This window comes from Delphinapterus leucas, chromosome 5 (assembly GCF_059928025.1).
Source record: "Delphinapterus leucas isolate spDelLeu-1000000601 "Yukka" chromosome 5, BTC_Dleu_Yukka2, whole genome shotgun sequence".
NCBI lineage: Eukaryota > Metazoa > Chordata > Mammalia > Artiodactyla > Monodontidae > Delphinapterus > Delphinapterus leucas.
Genome location: NC_143133.1, coordinates 130768578 through 130793652, shown reverse-complemented (window position 1 = coordinate 130793652; position 25075 = coordinate 130768578).

The window sequence follows — 25075 nt, the reverse complement described above, 5'->3', positions numbered from 1 at the left end:
ATTCCATCTTGCAGGGAGGTTATTGATGGAAATAGTCTTAGGAGATCAAGAACCAGCAAGTGCAGGAGGGGTTTTACACCATCAACTGTAACATAATGCATTTTATACAACCAACTCACTTCTATCATTTACTGTCTTCCATTTCTGGTCTTATTTCTTTTCTTACATTCTACTTATTTTTCTTTCCTCTTTGTCCTTCTCTTTTGCTTAGGCCAGTGATCCTTAATTCAAGATGTCCCTCAGAACCACGTGTAGACATTTTTAAAAATAAAGACCTGGGCTCCACCATGTGATCCGTGCATCTGTATGTTTCAGAAATTCCACATACAAGGTTGATGCGCTCAGCTCCTCAGGGATGCTGACTTAGGGTCTGCGTAGGGAAGCAAGGTTGAACCTCTAGCACTGCCCCATGCTTTAGATGTTGACACTTGCTCTGCAGAAACTACATATCTGCTGTGAGCATAACAAGTATATGTTTACAGTTCCTTTATGTAAACACCAACTTAGCTTAGGAAAGTGAAAATACTGGCAGAGTACATGAAAACTGAGATCACAGCATGACCCTCTTCCATTTACTATGATTTACCAGCTCTCCACCTGAATATCCATTTGCTCCCTAGGAACTCATTCCTACTCTCCCTTTTATATCAGCTTTTTATCTTCATTTGAGATACTGGAACATAGCAGATGCTCAACAATTCTTTTGTTTGTGTTTGTATTGATTCATTTACATTTTTTTTTTTTGCGGTACGCGGGCCTCTCACTGTTGTGGCCTCTCCCGTTGCGGAGCACAGGCTCCGGACGCGCAGGCTCAGCGGCCATGGCTCACGGGCCCAGCCGCTCCGCGGCATGTGGGATCTTCCCGGACCAGGGCATGAACCCATGTCCCCCGCATCGGCAGGCGGACTCTCAACCACTGCGCCACCAGGGAAGCCCCTACATTTATTTTACACTTAGTTCGTATAGTTTTAGCTACCTGGATATAGTACTATATAATTATTTTTAAGCCTCCCTGAAACTATGTGTGTACAGCTGAAGCTGCAGCTCTGTAATTCTGACTTGGGCTCTCTAAATGGGTTCTGGAATTAAAGTGTTCTCAGCTAACCATGGCCAAGAGCAGAGGCCAGGAGACTCCGCACTCAGAAAACACACCCCTGGGTCTATCCTGCTCCTGGCTGTGCTCTCACCCCTGCAACCAGTGAGCAACAACATTGGTTTTCCATAATCTACATTTAGACTTTAAATGCACTCTAGCTGCCAGTGTTATTTAATATAAAATTTTAACCACAAATATAAACTGATAGCCTCAAATTACCAAAAAGTTAAAGAAAATTAACATTAAGAACAAGAGGGACTTCCCTGGTGGTGCAGTAGATAATAATCCGCCTGCCAATGCAGGGCACATGGGTTCGATCCCTGGTCCGGGAAGATCCCACATGCCACAGAGCAACTAAGCCCCTGCATCACAACTACTGAGCCTGTGCTCTAGAGCCTGTGAGCCACAACTACTGAAGCCCGCGCACCTAGAGCCCGTGCTCCGCAGCAAGAGAAGCCACCGCAATGAGGGGCCCGCGCACCGCAACAAAGAGCAGCCCCCGCTCGCCGCAACTAGAGAAAGCCCGCAAGCAGCAACGAAGACCTGATGCAGGCAAAAATAAATAACTAAAGATCTTGGTGAAAATGAAAAATGTTTCTTTAAAAAAAAAAAAACAAGGGAAGTCAAATTTTGCAAACAGGCTAACTTCTGAACAACATCATCATTAATAAAGGAAGCAGAAAAAACTCAGTAAAGTAAATATAATACCTTCCAAGATATTCAGAAGGCTATCACCTCCACAAATCAACAACAAAGATAGTTATGGGAGAAAAAAAGAAACTATTCTTAGAGTTGTCTGGGGAAAAAAACTGTTTGCCAAAATAAAAACATGTGGAAAACAAATAAAAGAACAAGAAAAATCAGTTGAGGAGTAGACTAAATCAACTGAAAATCACATTTCTGAGATGAAAGATTGACCCAAAAGATTCTTGCAAAATTCAGTGTGGAAACACAAATGAAAAATGCGAGAAAATAGAGAAGAGACACAGAAGACAGAATAGGACATTGTAAAATATGTCTAGTAAGACATATATATGTGCAGTATATATACACACACATATACACACACATATTTATCCATTTACATATGTGCACAATATACAAATACAGATGGGGATGAAGGCAGCAATTACATATACGTAAATACACCAGATGTTCATGTATGTGTCTACATGTGTGCCTATATACATACATGTGTGTATATAAATGTAATAACCTGACTAAACATATATATATAACAGAACCTTGTATAATAGAACATAATATATAGAACTGTGGACTTAATGTATAGAGAATACAAACAACACATTTCAAAGAGCCATGAACCACATCAGATGACCATGCTCTATATGTCTTTCTCCTTCCAAGCTCCCACCCCAATCTCTCTGACATTAATTTCCTTTCTGGTTGAAAGGGTTTCATCCGTAATGGTTGATAGAAAGTACAGCCAAAAAGCCAAAGAGGTTCATTAATGAAAATATTGAAATGCAGATTTTACTACAATATAATTTTCCCCAAGGAATTAGTGGAGAAACAGATATAAGAGTCAGTAAATAGAGATTGGGAGAAGTACCCCCCCCACGCACTCCATTTTTATCAGCATCTTAAACAGAGGAAACAAGGAACACTGAATAACAAAGTTGTTAACAGTGATCCAAAATCTGTGGTCAAGGATGTCAGGATGTCAAAGAACTCGAAGAGAATGGCATTTGCCAACATTTGATGACAGGAATACTTCCTTATACAAACTATGCTGGGGATAAAGGAAGTGATGTTGACGAATATATTAAAGCTAGTCAAAGGCATTACATTACCTCCGTGTTACCTTATTAAAATTTAAATATATGTGTGTATATATATATATATATATATATACATAGTGTGGAAAAGGAGGACTAGAGCGGTGATCTTGCAGTGTTGGATATATCCTGCCATCTCCTGGTGCACCCACCCAAGATTGCTAATAAAAAACCATCTATATTTGTACACTCAGCCAATTTCAGGACCTCCTCCCCTTGCTAAGGGTTTGAGGAGAAGACAAATACCTTATTATGCTGTGAGGAACGCTGTGGCCCTGTGATAGAGCCAGGAGGTGGCTGGTAAAGGTGGTGTCATACATGGAGGAAGCTCTATGGTATAGTCAGGGGATGATATGGCAAGGTAACTTGAAAACATAGGTACCTCAACAACTCCTGGACTTGAGTCCCCTCATTGTGCCCTAGAAACGTAACCTTAGAAAAGCCAACTAATCTCTCTATGCCGCAGTGTCCTCATCTCTAAAATGGGTTTTTTAAGGGGACTGATTTATAGACATGTTTTTAGAGTTAAGACTGCAGAATGTTTGTGAAAGACTACTCACATAATAAGTCTTCAATAAATGTTGATGATTTTGATGATAGCGATAATGGTAACACTTGAGGAGAAGCACCCACTCGGCTCAGGAAACCATGTGATCTAAATACTACAGAGATTCCAGCTTAGCTTCAGGGCACAGACTCCCCCCTTGGCGACAGGAGGTTGAATTTTCTTTGCTATTCCTATATTTTATTTATTTGGCCCTATTATCTTAAATATTCCTTAATCTATTAGACAATAACCATAGACTGAATTAAACACATGCATTTCCTTAATTGGGTTTAATAGAATGTTATAAGTAGCTTTATTCTACTAATTATCATGGTTAACAGCCTTTACTTCGAAAAGTTCTCTTTAGCAGTTAATCTTCATGTGTGACCATTTCGTTTACCATGGAGATTACTCCAAAAAGCTCTAGACTGAATGATGGACAAATCTATAAGATTTAGGCAAAAAAATGTTTCCCTTAATCCTAATGCAACTACCAGGAATAAACTCAGAGTGTATATCTGACTATTTCTTTTTTTTAAATCATTAAAACAAAAACATTTGGGGAAATTCAGGGTCCTCCACAATTCCCTTGCCTTCAGATATTGCATAGCAAAGGATATAGTTTTATTTTCGAGTCCCTTTGCTAAGGATTGCTTGAAAATTTTTAGCTCATGTGAACAAATGCGTGTAAACCTATTGCCTTTCTTGATCAGGGAAAACAAACAGATGCCTCTGGGACCGGTAGACCAAATCCCCATCTCAATAGAGGGAGAAGAGGACAGAGTAATACATGAAAGAAAGCCCGTGATGAAATCAATAGACAAAGAAAAGTTGGCATTTAAACCAGAACCATAAGAGGAAGTAAGGGAAAGATGGATAGCACAGTTTTCTGAGGATGTCTAAGGCAGGGCTTCTGTGGGCATCAGGCAAACGTGAAGAAGAAAGAAAGGGAAGTGACCTAGAACTAGCTTTGTGCTTACAGAGAAGAGTGTCTAATTTATAATAAGCTCTCACTAAATGGTAGCTATTATCAATAGTTGTGTCATGTAGTTTTTAAATGTCCACAAATTCCTTAATGCTTCTCCCTTCTAGCTTGCCTCCCCTTGAGCGTGAGCTAGCCTTGGTGCACTGCTTCCAATGATAAATGGGATAAGATGCATGTGCTAGTACGTAATTGCAGAGACTGGGACACAAAAGCCATCTCTGTGACTCTGTGGCTTCCGTGGTGCTCTCTCTCTTTGGATCACTCACTCCAAGGAAAGTTAACTGTCATGTCCCAAGCAGCAGTATGGAATGGCCCACATGACAAGGAACTGAGGCCAGCTGCCGACAGCCAATGAAGAACTGAGCCTTTGGTCAACAGTCACGTGAGTGGTCCTTCTTGAAAGTGGAACCTCTAGCCCCAGTTCAGCTTCAGCTACTTATAACCCAGAGTTACAACTTTTTAAAAAATTTATTTTTAAATTTCTTTGGAGAAATGTCTATTTAGGTCTCTACCCATTTTTCAAACTGACATCTTGACTACAATTGCATTTGAAGACTCTTAGCTAGAAACACCAAGTTCAGGCCCTCTTAAGTTGTTTCGAGTTGCTAAATTTGAGAGTAATTTTTATGCAGCAATAAATAACGAATACACGCTACTGTTCTTACTTTTGGTAAAGAGTTTAAATGTGCATTTGCTTTCACTGCTTAGCGTACTAATTTATGAGATAATAATGAAGTGTCATTTCAAATAAGTACAGTACTAACATGTTTAAATCTCTGGTATATCAGAATAATCCTATCCCTGCAAACACTCCTGCCTAGAAATCTGGGAACAATACAAATATAAAAATAGAACACAAATGGTTCATGAATCCTAGTTTAGTGAACAAGATGTGGATGGATATAAAAGTTTGGTACTTAAAGTGAAGAGCAAAAAGAAATGACGTATTTTCTTCAGCTTGTCAAATTCTGTCCAAAGTCTGTCCCCAACACTAATTCTATGTTGCTTTGATGGGGAAAGAAAGGTCATAAAGGAGATATTTAAAAGAAGAAGAAAAAATAATTTTAAAAAAGTTTTGAGGTGGAATAAAAATACAAGCCATCAAGTTCAGCCTCCACAGAATTTTCTTCCACAATATTTCTGACATATCTTAATGCAGCTTACTTCTTTCATAATTCCATTGATGGAGCATTGGTCAATTTACTTTTTAAAGCATGATAAAATTTAGAAACCCCAAATGTTAGATTCTTGGTAGGTTCAAATCCCCCTTTCCCCTTGGACATACTTCTGTTATTCAGATGGAAATAGAAAAAAATTAGCATGTAAATCCTTCAAATTTGGAATAGTTAACATGTCAGCTTTTAAGTCCAGCAAAGACGTGTGAAAAGGACATTGTGAAGCACTGGACACACACACTCCTAAGTGAGAACAGAATTAAAGAGCAATAAATGTGTGGGGGCATTTTTATGTGCAGTGTGAGACTAAAAGCTGGGGATCCAAATTCATGGCTTTGGACCAAATGTCTGTCTTTTGTTCCCAGCTCTCAGCCCAAATTACACATAAAGGCCCAACATTAAACTGTTGAAAAAGTATTGATATATTCTCATCTATACTCTTTTCCCTGAACCTCTAATATTATAGGTCAGACTCATAAAGGTTAAGAGAGGATAATACATTTTGACAGGAGAATAAGTTCTTAAATCTATAACCAACTCTAATTTTGGACACATCACTGATTATGAACAACTTACATGCTCTAATTCCATAATTGTAATGAAAGTGATTGAACGACCTCTAGTCATATCATCAATAAATGTCTTGAGTTAGCTCATATAACAATATCATAAAACGTATAATAGAATGACTGACCAGTGAGAAATGTGGGAATTAAATCATCATATTATTTCATTTACATAAAGTCTATTCTAAAGAAAAGAAGGCAACCACTTATATGACAAGCTTGATTAGTGCACAAAGAACAAAGGCAGTACTAATTTTAGTAAAACCTAATTTTAACCAAGCAACACCATTTTCATTCATCATCTTTTGGCTATAATCACTGTCTTCACTTGAATGCTGAACAAAAATGATTGCTAATTTTTGAAGGTTAATATAAAGAGTTATCAAACTACACTTACGTCCATTGCTATAAAACACCACACATTCCTCACAATGCTTAAATATTATTCTTGGGACTACAGCTGAATCTACCTAGGTGTCTTTGTGTATATAAAATCTTATCACACACACACACACACACACACGAGTAACTGAAGTCAGGGGAGTATATAATGCCTTGTGATGACAAAAGATGGTATAATGACAAGGAAAAACACATGACAGGGGCTCAGACACAGACATATTGATATCAGCGGATGATAACCAATAAACCAAAAAATATAAATCCCTGTTTCTCATATCCTGAAGATTAGAAAAACTATTCCTATACCACAAATTCACCCTTGGCCTATATGCAGCCATCAAAGGATTTATAGATTTCGATAAAATGTATTTAATATGTGGTTATACTTCTGACCCATGAATAATGTGCTTAATACATTAAATTAAAAATCCAGGTCTTCAATGATATCATAACAAAAATATTTTCTAATGTGTTATATTGGATTGTGGCTATAAAATAATATATCCTTTGCTTAAGCTGATCAAGGGGTATTTAAGTTTAAGAAATCTGGTATACATGCAACTCAAGCTGTATCTTCAATTTCAGTGCAAGATGCAATAAATGTTACACAATTATACACACACATGCGTGCGTGCACACATATATAAATGCATACTTGTGCTGTATTATGGCCCATTTTATAAAGCATCTTGCTTAGTTAACATGAGATTCATTCAGCACTGTGTGTAACTACTGCCTTTGTCAGGTCTTCCTCATCTCCTACCTCTGCAAAATTCGCCCTGAACCCCATTTATAGGCTCAGCTGTTCTTTAGAAATAACTCTGGAATTATACAGGAGGTTTCTAAGCACCTAATAATAAGTAGTATTCTTGGATTCAGAATCATAACAGAGTACTTGGTATTTAACAGTATCCCTGTAAGTGTTTGTTAAATACAAGAATAAAGGTTATCTGCAAGTTTAATCTCTAACTCTTAGCTTGGGGTACAACTCTCATAACGGGATTTCTGCTTATTTCTAAAATCACAACCCTACAGTTCACAGGGTACCAATAACCAATCATGCTCACTGCTTCAAGATTGCGGTCTTATCAACCTGCCCAATGACACCATCTCTCTCGGTATAGCATCCAGACATTTTGCTCAACATCCCAAATCCCTAAAGAATCCCCCTAGTAGAACTTAGGGTCTGGGATCTTGCCAAGACCTGAATCTGTATGCACAGCTGCAGGCCTGCCTTCTATTCGTTTGTCTTCTTACATCCATCAGGGACTGTCTCTGTTTACCTGTCATGACACACCTGGACGTTAACCCCTCAGGGCCCACAATGCAGCAGGACTGGGGCCTATGGACAGTGTCCACACCTTCAAAATCCAGGCCTTGAGCAGGCTGTCTCCCCACCGGACATCAAACTGTGTGTCCTGTCCCTCCCAGGGGGCCGTTTTCCTCTTCAACTAGCCCAACCAAAAAGGGCAGATCCTGAAATATTACTTCCCTGGTCAGTCTGTAGAAAAATAAACATCTCCTTCATCTTATATATTTGAAAACTGAATCAGGTTTGGTGAAATTTAAGGAAGGATATACTAATACCATCACCACCAAGAAAGAAAACTAAGCATAAAATCTAAATGTTACCTCTATAAAGTCACTTTATAAATCTTATAATTAACAAGAAAGTCAAGTTTTCCTTATAATTTAGTTGCCACATGAATATTATAAATTGAAGTTCAAGTCAGATGGGACATTATTTCTGAAATTTTTTTTTTAATGAGAGTTTATGCTTCTGAAAACTCCAGAAATTTTCTCTTTCCGGAGTACCTCTATCAGTTGAGTTCTACGTGACTCTATGAATTAAGATGAAGTAGAGAATCTCTGGGAAACTCTTATCAGAGTTGTCTCCTATCAAAAATTACTATGAAGGATAAAACTTACCTCCTGGATGATATAAAATGGTTTAACAAGCTAGAGTTATTTACATCTGGGTAACCAATAGAAAAATATTTAATATTAATTATTTGATAGGCTTCTAATACCTTTTCATGTCTTATAATGTATGCACATGCTGAATAAGCTATACAAGAGCTATTTATGGTACCTACCTACAAAAATATAATATCATGCATATTTACCTTTTCTGATATATTTTACCAGAAACTTCAAATGAAATAACAAGAGATGACCATAAAAACAATAAAACTGTTAAAACCTTGCTTTAGCCAGTGAAATTATATTACTGATGTCTGTGATAGTCCTAATAAATGACCAATACAGAGTCTCAGACTACTTGTCCTTTTTTTCCTTGACAAAATGCATAACTAAGAGGAACAGTCAAAGATAGAGGTAATGAAAGTTTATAATAGATTTACTTGGAATAAGCTTTTTCAAGAGATGCGCTGGTATTAGAACTAATTCTCCGTACTCTCTTAAACCCACAGAAATAGACAATGAAAATGATGTGATTTTGAGGCACCATAAGATCTTAAATCAAAGACAGATACAGAATTCTTTAAAGATTTCCAGCATCAGATAAAATGGGAAAGGTTTCCACGTAAACTACCCTTACCAGGATCCTTCTTTATCTCAGCATCTGAATTTCTACCCAGTGGTATTACTGAGTTAAAGAGATTCTGATAGTCTTTGCTGGGACAAGATGAAGAGCGAAAATGTGAATTTATACCAAATTAAGTGAATTTATACCAAATTAATTACTCTTAAATTAAGCTGAGGTATCCATACTTTTGTAACACCTATCCTGTTTTTCCTTCTACAGTTTAGCTCTAATTTCTAACTTCCCTTTCTTCACACCTCTTTCTCCTCACATGCCTTAAATAAGGACTTTCCCTAAAACTGTCCCCCAGGCTTCTCCTTTCAGATCACTCTCTCCTCATGTGCACATTGTAAAGTTTCCAAGAAAACATTCTTGATTACATCCAGCTTGGTTCCTGCCTTCTCCACACACAAGGATTGTGGGAATAGTCCCTATTTCCCTGTATCTCAAATTCCAAATCTCAGATGGCGCCGCAGAACAAAACTACACGAAAGCGTCAACTCACTCTTTAGAATATTGCATTTTACTTTCTATTAGTTTTAATGTATTAGATCTATTATGTGGGGAAAAAAAATAATTTTCCCTCTTCCCTTCTTCTTGGCTGAGACACGCCTGTAATAAAAAGACAGACTGACAGAAGAGAAACAAAGGTAAATTTATTAACAGTACACCTTCTGTATACCTGGGAGAGACCCAGGAAAGCTGAGTAACTCCCTGAAATGGCCTAAGCCATCACCTTAAATATCATCTACAGCTAAAGACAAAAGATGTTGGGAGGAGGAAAACCTGTTACGGGAGGTGACCAGGAAAAGCGCAGCAAATGAAGGTAAGGCGGTTTATGCAGATTTAAGCCCTTGCCTCCTTCACTGATAAATTTCTAGAGATTTAGAGTCATCCTCTGCTTCCTGGTACAGGAGGGAGACACCTTCCAAATGGAGATTTCCCTTATACAAAATGTAACTTTTTCTCAGTTTTCTCAGCTTCACCTGTGTCTGTTTCTTAAAAATAACCAGCTTAGGTGGTTAAGAAACAGACACAGGTGAAGTTCTGAGAAAACTGAGAAAAAGTTACATTTTGTATAAGGGAAATCTCCATTTGGACATCGACAGATGAATGGATAAAGAAGATGTGGCACATATATACAGTGGAATATTACTGAGCCATAAAAAGAAACAAAATTGAGTTATTTGTAGTGAGGTGGATGGACCTAGAGTCTGTCATACAGAGTGAAGTAAGTAAGAAAGAGAAAAACAAATACTGTATGCTAACACATATATATAGAATCAAAAAAAAATGGTTCTGAAGAACCTAGGGGCAGGACAGGAATAAAGACGCAGATGTAGAGAATGGACTTGAGGACACGGGGAGGGGGAAGGGTCAGCTGGGACGAAGTGAGAGAGTGGCATGGACATATATACACTACCAAACGTAAAGTAGATAGCTAGTGGGAAGCAGCCGCATAGCACAGGGAGATCAGCTCGGTGCTTTGTGACCACCTAGAGGGGTGGGATAGGGAGGGTGGGAGGGAGGGAGACGCCAGAGGGAGGAGATATGGGAACATATGTATAACTGATTCACTTTGTTATAAAGCAGAAACTAACACAACATTGTAAAGCAATTATACTCCAATAAAGATGTTAAAAAATAATAATAATAACATAACCTATAGAGGTGAAAAAAAATAAATAAATAACCAGCTTAAAATAATCAAGATGCCAAAGAGGCATATTTTGCTCCCCTTCAACTACAAGAGAACATATATTTCAGGAAAATTCTTGATCCTAACCTAAAATTTTGTCCGAGTATTTTTCCCCTATGGTAAGTGCTGAGATTCAGAACCTCATCAGAGTAAGTTTCTTGTAATTTACTTTCTAAGTTCTTGTCTAATTTCTTTACTGCCCTTCTTCTCCACCAAAGCTATTAGCGAAGAAACCCAGTTATATAGGGAATTTGGCTATATTTGGCTAAATCTATTCTTTCTTTTTGCCTCATTCCGCCGCTTCCCGTCCTGGCCTTTTACGCAAGGGGACACGGCACTGCCTGTATTCTGAAATGTAAACTACTTCACGCGCTCTCTGAGGGTCAGGAATTGGGAGGTGCCTGGCCCAGTGGCTCTGGCTCAGAGCCTCTAAGGAGTTTGCAGTCTTCACCTGATTACCCCTCCTCTCAATCGTTTCTACCTTTTTACCACAGAAACCTTATTTTATCACCCCTTTCTCCACTTAACCTCATTTGGTTTATTAAATGCTGCTGAAACCGACCAACAGTCTGTGCCGTTCTGTTAAATTCTCAGAAGGATCTATATGAAATATTAAGAAAGCTGTCGTGTGTTGAGCCCCCTGATGCGAACAGTGGTAACTTTAGCTAATTTGTCATGTGATTCCTCTTTGGCGAGCAGAAGAGCTAGGCAGAAGAAGGGTGAACTCAAACACCCTTGTTCCATAGTTCCTACAAAAACTACTATACAGCTCATTGCTTTTATTTAACTTATTTTATTTTATTTTTGCTTCTCTACCAGGTTTTCTAGCTTATGATACAAACAGCAACATTATCCCAGAAATGCTCATAGGAAAAACAGTTGAACCAGTGAAACAGAAGGCTGAGGAAACATTAAGGAATTGTTCAGAATATTGATCACATTTTAGAAAAGGATGTGCACAAAAGATACAAATTCAGATGAAGAAAACACACATTCCGATATTCTATTATTTATGGCATAAAACATGATAAAACCATTTAAAATATTTTTTAAAAACATTGTTTAAAAATCATTTTAACACACAAGCCACTTTGAATGGCTCGTTATCTGAAAGATCCATAACAACTGAATAAATTACTGTGAAATTTCTTGCAAATAATCCGTTTGAGCTTTTGTGGACAGATAATAAAATGCATTTTCTTTGCTTTAATATAGAAACTTCTAAAAACTGTTTTATCAACAACCATGTCCCCTACTCAAAAAATAGTTACATTATGATTATGGCAGAATAAAACACAGACCTGAGAAATATTTTAAAGGATCATCAATATTCCATTTTAATCACCCATCTAAGTTTTGAGCTGTTTATAAGTACACTCAGTTCTTGTCATTGGCAGTAGTTAGGATCTGAACAGTCACTGAACAAGAATTAGCAAACACTGAACCTCTGTTTCTAGGGGAAACACTGGATTAGGTCCCTGCAAACACCTGGTCACATTTCTACCAACTGATCAATAAATAACCTTGCTTTAGGTCTGTTTCTGTTGAAAGACACTGTCAGAGAGGAGGAAAATTTCCTCTACCCTTCTAGGACCTTCTGGCTGCCCTAAGAATTAAATGGACATGAGACAGATGAACAGGAGAAAATCAAACAGAGTTTAATAGCATGTATACGTGGGTGAGACCCAGGACAACTGAGTAACTCCCCCAAATGGCTGAAACCCTCACCTTAAGCACCGCCTTCAGCTAAAAACAAAAGAGGACTTTGCGGGTAGTGGTTTGGGACTTCAAAGGAGAGGAAGGCAACTCAGGTGAAGACGAAAAAGCAAATGTTTGGTAAACAGGTGTTTGCTGGGCCCTGCAGATCACAGTGGGACACAGCGTGGACTCTGGTGTCTGGGCCCTGTTCCCCTACCAAACCCAACCCATATTCTTTGCACATATCTCTGGAGATGAGCTCTATACCAGGAACAGAGCCTTTATCTAAATTCTTTAGGCAGCTAAGGGGGAGGTAAAAAGAACACTTCCTGAGCTTTCTGTTTCTTAAAAATAACCAGCTTACCTTAACCCTCATGCCCCAGGTGGGGTGGACACCTTCTTTAATATATACCGTTGCTCCATTAACACAACTCACAGCCAAAGCACTCTAACTCACACCTGAATGATGCTTGTCTCACACATGTAACTTCTGTAAAAGTCACATGGGAATGCTACTCAACACTTCAGTACTAGGCTTGGGGCCATTTTAAACAGAGAAATCACAGACGAAACTCACAAGTGTGAAAAACATGGCACTAAATAGACTGCAAAAGGGAGGCTTGTCCACAGTAGAGACTGAAGCTGAAACAGAGCAGGACCCGGTGGGGCTCCTGGGCACAAAAGTCTTTCCTTGTCCCCCGTTTCTTGTTTATGGTAAATAGGCTTCATTCAGCCTCCTTGACCTTCCCTGAGTTCCAAAGGGCAGGTTCAAAGAGTTGCTTATCAGGGAAGGGAGGGGATGCAGAGATGCAGGAGGAACAGTGAAGAAACAATAGTGCAGCCTTGGAGCAGGGTGTGTTCCTCCTCAAGGAATACACATAACAAGATCTTTGAGTTCTTCTGCAGGAGCTAAGGCCCCCCACCCAAGGGGAGGATGGTAACTTCAGACTGAGCACCAGATTCCTGGAACACTGACCTGGTACCTCACCACCAACCAATCAGGGGAAAGTCTGCACACAGTGGAAGGTAAACAATACTCTGACCCCCTACCCCAATGACTCTCCCTCTAAAAACTCTGATGGTCAGCGGAATCTTTACAGTTGCTGTGGCCTTCTGACTACAGCAGCCCTTCCTTTCCAACCAACACTTGTGTCTCGAGGTTTGGTGTTTGCGTAGCTGAACCTGAGTTTGGTAACGTATCCAGAAGTCAGCATGTCCCCTCGTTTGACCTCAGCTGGGAACGTGTGCATCAGGCGCTCACATTCTTAGCTCCTCTGTGCATGTGGGCAACAGTGAGAGCGCTGACAGTGCTGCCTCTGGGGTTACAAATCCATTTTAGTGACTACATGAATCCACAAATACAGAACCCGTGAACTAGAACACATTTCAAATGCCCTTGAAATTTAAAGACCCTATTTTTCTTTGCCTCCTACAAACTGGGTTAATTTGATGTATTCCCAACATCCTTGTACTTGACCATCCCCGCTTCACTGGCCATTGTGCATCTCTGTTAACTGCAGGCCAGTAACTCCGCCACGGCTTTCGGCATCACATAACTGCTCCGCCCTCATCTCTCTCATTTGGTTCTTCAAATTTCCACATCCAAGCATTCCTTTCAAATAGACTCAACTTCCTACCATCTTGAACAACTTTTTCTGAGACTGTGCCATGTTCCTTAACTGTTATTCATTTTCTTTCTGTTTTATGTTCAAATCTTTGAATAAATCACTGATATCCGATAACATGACTTCATCTCCCTATTAGCCCTTAATTCTTTAAAAATCTGCCCACTGCATCCAACACCCAATTAAAATTTCATTCTTCACTGACATCAAAAACCTCTTTCCTGCCAATTCTGAGGGCTTTGGCTCAGATGTTATTTAAGCATGGGGTACTTTCTGCCTCGTGCTCTTTCCACGCATACATCATGCTTTTCCTGCTTATCTGACATTTGATCTTTGATGCTGCTGCTTTTCTATCTCTGTAACCATCTCCTCTTTCTCTTCTCTCCCACTACCTGTAGGCATTTCTAAGACCAAGGACATTCAAACATTTTGACTATGTTGAAACCAATTTCTAGGCCCAAGATGGAACCACTCCCATCCAGGGTGCCATGTCAGCCAAGTGAACTTTCCTGTTCCTGTAAATGACCAGAAGTGCAGTACACTTAGTCAGCCAATCCCCAAATGCCACCAACTCTGGGCTCTACACTTACTTCCTTGTCCCTTGATCTTTCTACTTAAGGTCAGATACACAACCTCAGGCATTCATGCCAGTTCCACGTTGCCACTTTGAACATCCTATAAAACTCATTCTTGCCCCAAATCCCACAGAAAGAGGGCCCCAGTGCTGAGGCACTGTATCCCCCAACCCATGGATTGTTTTCCCTTGAATAAAGAATATCAAGGTGTTACTAAATTGTTACAGTTTTGCATTTAACTACAACCCGCAATATCAAATACGTGTTATATCATGACTTAGTGCATGCACACACACACACGCACAGAAACATGAAAATACTTGATATAAAGGGTTGCAAAATAATTCTCCTTATTAACTGCAATGCACTCTGATGCTCCTTTCCTAGTCTACTGTATTCTTTTTCTATATTTCTATTCCTATAATATTCTACTTCTATAATATTTTCTATAGTGTATTTATATAACGCCTCTCAAAAAGTGTTTCTTTCTGTCCTTAAACCTTCCCTCTAAAATGCAGCTCAGTGCTTTGTGCTTGCCCTAGAGACAGGCCTATATGTTGCCAAAGACACAATGAAAAACATTTCAGATATGGAGTCTTTACAAACATCAAAAAGAGGGAATGATTCAAGAACATGTTTTCTTGAAAAGATGAAAATGCAAACCTGCTATATATCTTTTTTAGATGCTAAAAAATATTTTGGAGGAAACAATAAAAATTTCAGTGGGCTTTTGCTGATAACTTCCCATAACTGTATCCCCATCCTCAACATCTTTTCTCTTTAGCTGGTGATGGTATTTCAGGTGAGGCTTCCACCATTTCAGGGAGTTACTCAGTTTTCCTGGGTCTCTCCATGTATACAGGAGGTATACATATTATTAAACGTTTGCTTGTTTTTCTCCTGTTACCCTGTCTTATACCAATTTAATTATTAAACCAGCCAAAGAACCTAGAAAGGAAGAACAGAAAAGTCTTTGTCCCTAACAGTGTACACAGCTGGCAGGACACTTCATTGGCTGGACACTGCTCACACTGGAGCTTTTGGAGCTCAGGGGTGCCGGGGACTTTGGCACTACGGGTAGTCACCACCTCCATCTCCCAAATCTCTGCCTGCCTGCAGGGTCTAATGGAAGAAAGAGTGGTGAGACTCCTCTTCATTTTCTAACTTTAGATTAGCAGGAAAAAACATTTGTGGAGCTAATTGCTTGGGGAAAGCGACTGTGGGAAACACTTGTTAGGAGTCCTCTTGTTTTCTACTGATCCCAGCGATGGCCACTGTTGTCTTTTGTCTCTCCCATGTGGTTCTACATCCTGAGAACTTGGCTTTATGACCAGTGAGAATATTCTTTCCAGTCTCCAACAACTGGAGAATTAATGTACTGGCCTGTATCCAGCAGGCAGCTGGATAAGCTGTGGATTCAATGAGCCATTGGTTAGAAGCACAGGTGACAACCCGGGCTTGTGACAGATCTCTGGCCAGGCCAGCAATCAAGGGAGTTTGTCATAAAGGGCTCAGTTCTGCAAGGGGCTTTATCATCTCAACCTTCATTGTCTTGTTAGTTCTGGAAAAGTCCCATGCCAGTAGTGCCTGCATGGTGTCACAGATTAAGGGGTCTGTTACTGGAGGCACCTTACATTTCCATGGGAAGCCAAAGACACCATCTGCACTACACCATCCTTACCACCTGTGACAACAAGGTCTTCACTTTCTTAGACTATCTTTGGGAGTGCACTTTCTGGATCTTGTGGGGTTTGCTTTCTTTGTACTCTCTTGTAGGATGCCTCTAGCATCCTTGGTTAAGCCATAAAAAGGCTTATTGGTTTGAGTCACTAGTGAGATTAATAAATCCAGACAATGGATGCTTTAAATTGGCTATAATCTTTAGAAGTGTAGAAAGCTTTCATCCTAAACAACTGTCTCGTTGGTACCTTTGGAAAAAAGAAATTAAAAAGCAGATGCAAAGAAATATAACCGCTAGCCTTAAAGACTCCCTTAACAAGATGAAAGAACAGAAATTAAACTTAGAATAAAAATTAAAATCCACATCTAATGTAAATTCCACCCTTTTCTATGCCCATTTATCCACAACTCCCTGACCCAACCCTCCAGAAGATCTTTTTGATCTCTGGGTCCCTTGTCTAAACACTCCCTCTCAAAATCCAAACCCACTGCCTTAGCAAATTCCCTTAGAACCCAAAAAATCTCCAACTTCTCCAGAGAATTCCTTAAATACCCAGCTGCCTGTTTTGATTTCCCTCCCTTTACAAGATTTACAGAGAACACTCCAGCCTGATCTCCAGGCCTGCGATATACAAGCTACTAGTGTAAACATTAAAATCCAGGAAACAAACTTAGCAGAAGCCTCAAGAGGGGCAGTAGGGCTTGCTTGGCTGTCCTTTACAATTCCTCCTACTTCCCAGGGCTCTGTAATCAGGCTCTGCCAGCTCCAGGTCTTCCTGTATGATGTCTTTTGTGGATGTATCCTGGATCCCCACCACAAAGAATTTATGTCCCCTGGACAAGAGCAGATCCTCAATAAACTGTGCACACAGAGAAAAAGAGGCAAATTAGAAATAACATAGTTGGACAGGCAGATCAGGCCACTGATACCACTCAGGCAACAAGCCAATTCTCTGAGGAATTAAAAACAGCTGTCCTTTGTTTTACAAACCTAGTCTTTACAGAAACAGAGGTGTGTTTCCAGAAACAGTCTCACCCAGCCCAAAACCTCCCCTATTCATGTCAAAATGCTTGTGGATATTGAGACATCAGAAATAGAATTGTCCTGCACTTAAGAAAAAGAAGAAGAATTTTAAACAATAACTAGCCTAGACCTCTGAAAATAGTCAAATATGCTCCCAAAATTCCACTTTTGAAAAAACTTAGGTACTTTCTCTGTGCCTTTGTGATGTAGTTCTTCTACCTTACCTGCTCTAGGACTTAAGAACCATTCTTTGAAACACTAACTTTAGGAAAATTAATCCCTTCAGGGGGAAAAATAAAGGGGGAAGGGGACTATTTGGAAGTTGGGCAAATGAGAAGTCTTAAAAATCTTCTCCATATATTTTAAACAAAAGCATTAGCCACAGAGGTTGTAAGATCTGTTTGCATCTATCTGTATGTTTCTCTCTCTCTTTCTCTCATATATATCTATCTCTCATATATATCTATATATCTATATCATATATAGATATATATATGATGTGTGATATTTTTCTATCTCCAGATGGTTTTACCAAAATTAATTTATAAAGAGGTCTATTCAGTTGGGTTGAAGGCAAGTGCTTGTAAGAATTGGGTATTCTTAAAATTATCAGAAATATAATAGAAGCTAACCAACCCAAATGCTTTTCAGGTTCACAAGATTTGAGAAATTATTTGGTATTAAAGCTAGTTGAAGTTTGTCAGTTTAATTAAAATATGCATGTCTTTAGAGTTATCAACATTGGTTATAATGCAGACATACAATTTTTTCTCTTCCTGAATTCATTAGTCAAATAAGTTCATGTTATCTCTGTTACATAACTTGTCAGTAAGGAAAATAACTTGGTCAGAGGAAATTTTCATAAGGAATCTAAACATAATCATTGAAAACAAGTAAATTAAATGGATGTAAGTGATATAAAAGTTTCTAGGTGACCTTTTCAAACAGTTTCACCATGTGATTTTGAAAACCTGAATACTTAAAGTTTTGTTAAGTTAGATTAAATGGTGGCTAGCCATTGAATACCTAGATCATTCCCAAATAAGATAAAATACTGAAACATTAATTACTGAAAATAGGTTTATCCACTTTGGCTTCCTCTTACAAACAAACTAAAGATATGTGGGTTTATTAATAAACATATTTAGTACCAAACTGAGAAACTTTCTATGAGAAAGCACATTTTTAGAAATTATAAAAAGTATAAGTTTGCCAATCTGCAGAATGCTAATGTAAAAGACAGTTCATAATTGCTTAGTTTTTAGTTTTCATTAGAAACTAAAGGCCTCTACGGGTTAAAAAAAATCTAATATATGTGGTTAAAGCTACTACAAACAATAAGGAAAACATCTCCATATGCAAGGAAAGTATGATGTGTGTTTTTAGTAAAAGAAAATTCATAAAAAAGGAGTCTTTGGAAATGAATTTCATTTGTGGTCACGACTGGCTAAGATTGAACTAAATTTAATTAAGTGAGTTTTAATATCAAAAGTAAGATCCCACCAAAAAAAAAGTAAGATCCCACAAAATTAGAAAGAACGAAGTTTTTTAGGCTATTGGTCTGCTCTTGATAACATACTGTAAAAAGTTTTTCTGCACCTTTTAAAATAATCTGTCTAAAAACAAGATTTTGTGTTTTGTCACAATTTTCTGTGTTCAGAAAGCTGAATCTTCTCTATTAAAAGAACTAAGTTTTTTGTTTGTTTGTTTTTACAATGATTTAACTTTCTGTATTTGCCTTTAACATCTTCCATCATCACTCTGGCTAAATGACAAACTAAGCATTGTTTCACACTGATCTATGAGCCTATCTGACCAAGTATTTTAAAACCGTTTTGATATTTTTGACAAATTTCTCAAAATCAAATTCTAAATAAAGTCTTTTTTTTTTTTTACCTCAAACTAACTTCAAAATCTTCCAGAAGGCCCCTAGAACATTTCAAAAGATTTGTTCCCTCTCCCTATAAAAAGAGAGATGTTAAACTAATTAGGCTTATATGATATGTTAAAATACATGAGAAACATTGTCAAATAAGAAGTAATATACAACCTTCTTTGTTTTGGGTTTATGTAGGTATATAAGAGTTTCAGAAGTTATGTGAAATTCCTAGAAATCTGTTAGATCTTGGTGTAATGTTATCAGTCATGATTCCAATTATTATCTTAAAATGTGCTATGTTACAGAAATGACCAAATTTCTTTGTTAATTCCATTACAATGAATTCTCATCAGATCTTTAACCATGGCAATTTTTAAGTCTTTTGTCATTTACAGAGAGTCACTGTTTTACTCAGATGCTTTTGTAAAAATATTCCTGCAAAAATGCTTCAATCTCAAGGAGATTCATGGAAAGGAAATTACACAGGTTTATGATATATTTAAGATCATACCATTGAACTGGGTAAGAATTTACAGAATTCTAATGGAAAAATTGGATTCATAAAACCGCTAATGAAAGATCAAGATCAACAGGAATTAATTACATAGCCCTGAATGAGCTAAATATGATTATAATTTTGTGACATTGCTCATTTTTTAATGTTTTATTTCTCCAGATTTAATGAAACTCCTCTTTTCTCTTAAGCTACCTATGACCTAGAGCAATTTGGTAAAATATACCTTTGTGGACAAAGATGAAACATTTATCTTTGCTCCTTACCTGATCCCTCCAGAATTCAAAAACTCTTAGTATTTTTATTTTCAAGACTATATATTTATTTGCATAAGTTCAATAAGAACCTGTTCTCCTTGTAACAGAACACAATTGGAAACAGTGGTTATAATTCCAAGGCTTTGACTGGAATGTCATATTTGTGAATGACGTGCATGGATTCAGATATTAACCCACAGCTTTAGGGAACTATGGTTGGCTTTATGGAGCCAATAAAGACCCTTGGAACAATTCATCTGATACTTTGCTTACAGGGTTCCTGGCAGCCTTACCAGGTGAGTAAGGAAGATCACTTCCTGGCAGGTGCAGGAACCTCAGGATTTTTCTCTCAAGAAGAGAGAAATTCACCCAAATCTATAAGTATTTCAGGCACAGTCTGATGGCAAGTATTTGGCCAGGTTTCTTGCCTCAAGAGGTTGTTTGTTTAAAGTTTCAATAAGAGATTCCTTAGAAAAGTTCCAGCAAAGCAGATTTTAAAAAGCCTATCCAATCAATCACTATTCTTGCTACACTTTTATAAATAACTAGGCCAAGTTTATTGAATCTAGACTTACTTTGCAAACAAATCAGTCTTAATTTGGCTATCTTTGGTAGAAATGAGGATGATTTTATAGAGATATATTATGTTTCGATAGCACACCTCTGTGGCTATTAGATTCCACTGTTGTTCACTGTCGTTGAGATTGTTTATTGTAAACTGTCCAGGATCCTAAATTCTTCTACTTTCCTCCAACATCTGGTTACAAGTCTCCAAATTAACATTTTCAATTCTCTCTTATATTTCTGACTTGGAATCATTGAGAACTAAAGCTGCCCTTTTTCCTGAAGCTCTGCAAACTGAAGCTGAACGACTTGATATAAACTTCAGTGAAGTCACTACAATAGTTCATGCTTAAACAATCTTCTTTGTGCCTGTTGCTGTGTGATTCATTCAGAAAGTTTACCAATATCCTCCATGACAGCAGAGACAGTCTAACTGTACACCAGGAAAATCTGTCCGATTGCCACTACCTGCCCTCACTCCATCTGAAGATCCTTTGAGCCTGACATCTAGAAATCCTCTCCTCTGGCAGCACTCAGGACTCAGACACTGGGTTTATCATTTGCTTCAAATCATTAACTTTTGTTTTTCTTTTGTTTCCATAGAAATGCCTCTTACTAAATACCTAACCTTCGAAGCCCACATGCAAGACCATCTCCTGAAATGAGACACAACTGTTTAACGGAACTGAGCTATTCTCAAGACTGAGACGGTTTAGTAATATATGTAGGAATCTGTCAACTTAGCTTCTGGACTATGAAACTTCTTGGGGGAAGATTCAATTTCCAGAATTTGCCACCCCAGAATATGTCCTTTTGGTATGAGGATTATTTTAAGCTGGTTATTCTTAAGAAACAGCAGACACAGATGAAGCTCTGAAAACTTTTGAAAGAGACATTTACATGTATAAGGGGAAATCTCAACTTATAAGAGTGTCTCTCTCACTGTACCAGGAAGCAGAGATGACCTTATCTCTAGAACCTCTTATCGAGGCAGAAGGCAATGACTTAAATATGCAAAACAACCTTACTCTTCTTTATATAGCTTTTCTTGATAATCTACCATAACTGGTGGGGGGGGGTAGGGAATTGACATTGGGTTGGCTCATCAGTTACCAGGGAAACCAGCAGAAGGGCACGCCCCTCACCACCGCTTTGATACGTATAGTGGAGAGTTCTGATCTAAAGCTAGAATGATCAGTAGCTGGGTTCTGGGGCAAGTATGTAGGAAGGTCAGTCTTGTGAGTAGGTGTAGGTGAAGCAGGCACTGGTCGGGCAGGGGATGTACAGAGAGCAAGAGGACAGCCACCTTGAGTGACCTGACCCATACAATGCTTTTAACAAAACATGGTATAGAAAGATATTTTTAGAGTAGCAATATTACAGTTGAATCTAGAAAACAGAGTTACTGAGTTTCCAGAAAAAGAAACCATGTCTCTAATGAAACAATGTGTATTTATAAACATATAAAATAAAACCTTAATTAACCAAATTCTGATCAAGTTTGTACTGATATTTCTGATTAAAAGACGGACTTTCTGTTAGTGTCAAATCTTTTAATTTTTAAAGTTTTCCTGTCATTCTTCCTAATTTGCAGACTGAGGCTCTATTTAAATCTATATCAATAAAGGTGAATCGGCTCTGGTTGAGGGACTAAGTGTCTGTGTCACGATCAAGCACATTAGCTTTACTTCAAGAAGTTTGGAACACCTGTTTTGTTTGGATAAAGGCATAATTTTATTTATTTACTAATTCCTGCCTGTGTGCAGATACTGTAACTGAGCAGGACCCTATAGGGCCTTCCCTGGACAGACCTCTCCCCCCACCCTCTGCTTTCTCTCCTCTCCGAAGTACTTGGATAATAGTGTCTGACGCACATTTCCTGAGTTATTTTACAGATATGAAAACTCTCACCAAGAAGAAGAAGTTAACTACTTGATGACCATGAGCACATAGCCCGCAGACCTACTGGAGCCTGAGGATGGATGACCTTAACCCCTGTGACCCCACCCTGTTATCTCACCATCAACCAGTCAGAGATTGGTTGCATGGGCTGATCACTTACCCTGTGACTCCCCTTCCTCACCTGGCCTTAAAAATAATTTGCTAAAGCCCATCGGGGAGTTTGGGCTTTTTGAGCATTAGCTGCCCTGGACTCCTTGTCTGGCACCTATAATAAAGGCTGCACTTTCCTTCACCACAACCCAGTGTCAGTAGATTGGCTTTACTGCCTGTAGGCAAGCAGACCCAAGTTTGGTTCAGTAACAATACTTGAGGCCTTACTGTGGTTTTAAAAAACATTATTCCAAAATCTGCCAATAGTTAATTGTTTTATTATGAGACTTTTCAGTATTTGAGAACTTTTTAAAAACTTCGGTAGTATGTCAAAAAAAACAAAATCACAAAACACGCCTCCCCAGAGAGCATCTAAATCGTGTGGTTTGACATGACTAGAGTCAGGCTGTCCTTGATATCTCTGATTTTCCTGCTCGATTACACAGTGTTCAGATCGCTCTGTTGGGAGGCAGTACATTACCAGTAATTCAAACATGTTTTGAGCACAAGAAAGTGTTTTGACAAAACTTGAAAATGCCTTGTACTTAGAGACTTTGGTAACCCATTTAAATCATGACTCTGTCAACATTTCCAGTAATAAAATTATCACATCTTAAGCAAGCACTGATGTTAAAATAGACTGTCTCTTGAGAAACTGAAAACTCACAGAATTTTTTTTAAAAGGTGTGTGTGTGTGCCATGTTTTCCTTTCATACCTTTGACTTCCTTAGCAGTTTTCCAGAACTTAATACTGATTTCATATTGATGAAAATCTTTCTGACAGCAAGAAAGCATTCTTAATTAAACACTATTAAACACTATTATTATCCTATGAAAGCATGCCTTTCCTCCTTATCTTGTATTGATTAGTACATGTTTAAATATAGCAATAGAGCATCTGTGCTTTAAACATTTATAGTGTGGTCATAGCTATTTGTTAATTCAATAAATGCTCATCAGGCACTTTTTAGGTGGTAAGCCTTGAGGTAGACACTAGACTTATAGGACGAGTAAGACCGACTTGGTCATTCCAAGGACAGTATGACCTGAAGGGACACACCCAATAAGAAGCAGGAGACTTGGCCTCCCGCCCAGCTGTACCATCAATCAACCATGTTGCTTTATCCCCACCCCTTCAATGAGTTTCTTCAAGCTCAGTTTTAGATCACAGAATTTTTCCATTAGAATATAAGTAGTAAACAAGTCATTAGAAGTGACCACTAAGTACCAGCATGTGGGGTAACTTGAATATAATATTTTGTTATTTATTGTATTTGGTTTTGTACTGAAAGAACTTTAGCCATGTTTTTTAGAGAGCGTTTTCCACAATAAATACTGCTGCCTGGACAAGTTTCCAGGACCAATTCCAATGGAGACTTTTCATTCTTCATCTCACTTTACATTCCTGCAACATTTGAACTCTACTTCCAGATCTCACTCCCTCCTGGGTTTCTCCCAACACTCCCAGTGCTCATTTTTAATAAGAACTATTTCTTCTTCCCCTGCCTGTCTCTTAATTCCTTAGCCAATAAGTGGTCCTAAGCCATTCTTACCTTAGTTTCCACCAATCGCTCTACAAACAAATGGCATCCACTAAAATAAACTTATAATTTTCACTTTTTGCATTTGATATTTTGGCCAGTGGTCACTAGAACACATTGATGCCATGAGTTTAAGCCTTAGATAGTTTAATATTTGGCCACAGTCTTAATTTCGCTTGACAATAGTTTGTCCAGATAATATGTGTTTGAGGTTTTGACAAGAGACCTACAATTGAGAAATTCCTCTTTTCTACGTATTGCATTTTGGGTTTAGCAAAAAGCAGAGCTTGAAGCATAGACTCATATGTTACTAATTTATAAGGAAATGCAATCCCAGACAACACCAGTGCTAGACAAGGGGAATGAAATGGGACAGAAGCAAGAGATAATGTGAGGTTGCTCTATCAAACTGGCCATGGCAATGTGACTGCAATCTCATAGAATTCCCTTGTGAGTAGCCACAGAAACTTCACCTTAGGACATTCTATCTGGAGGGGGAAAGGGGAAAATTGTTACCTACTGCCTCTCTTTTCCACGGGTCAAAAGTGTCTGTGAGGGACTGTTAAATCCCTCACACTTGAGTTTTGCCTGCACGTGTGCTAAGCACCCCACACTTTGGAGTCAACAAAGCAGCTCTTGGGCAAGGAACACAGTTATGTAGCTGGGGCACAAGGTGAGGGGTTGTCATGTTGCACCTGAGTGAGTCTATTGGCACCTACGTGGACCTAGTTGACTCAGTACTAGTTGAAACAAAACAGCCCAAGAGCATCTTTAGTGACATGCGACGGGTGTCTGATCAAACGTGGGACATACATGTCGGCTAGGAGACTGAGTCTTACACGACACAAATCT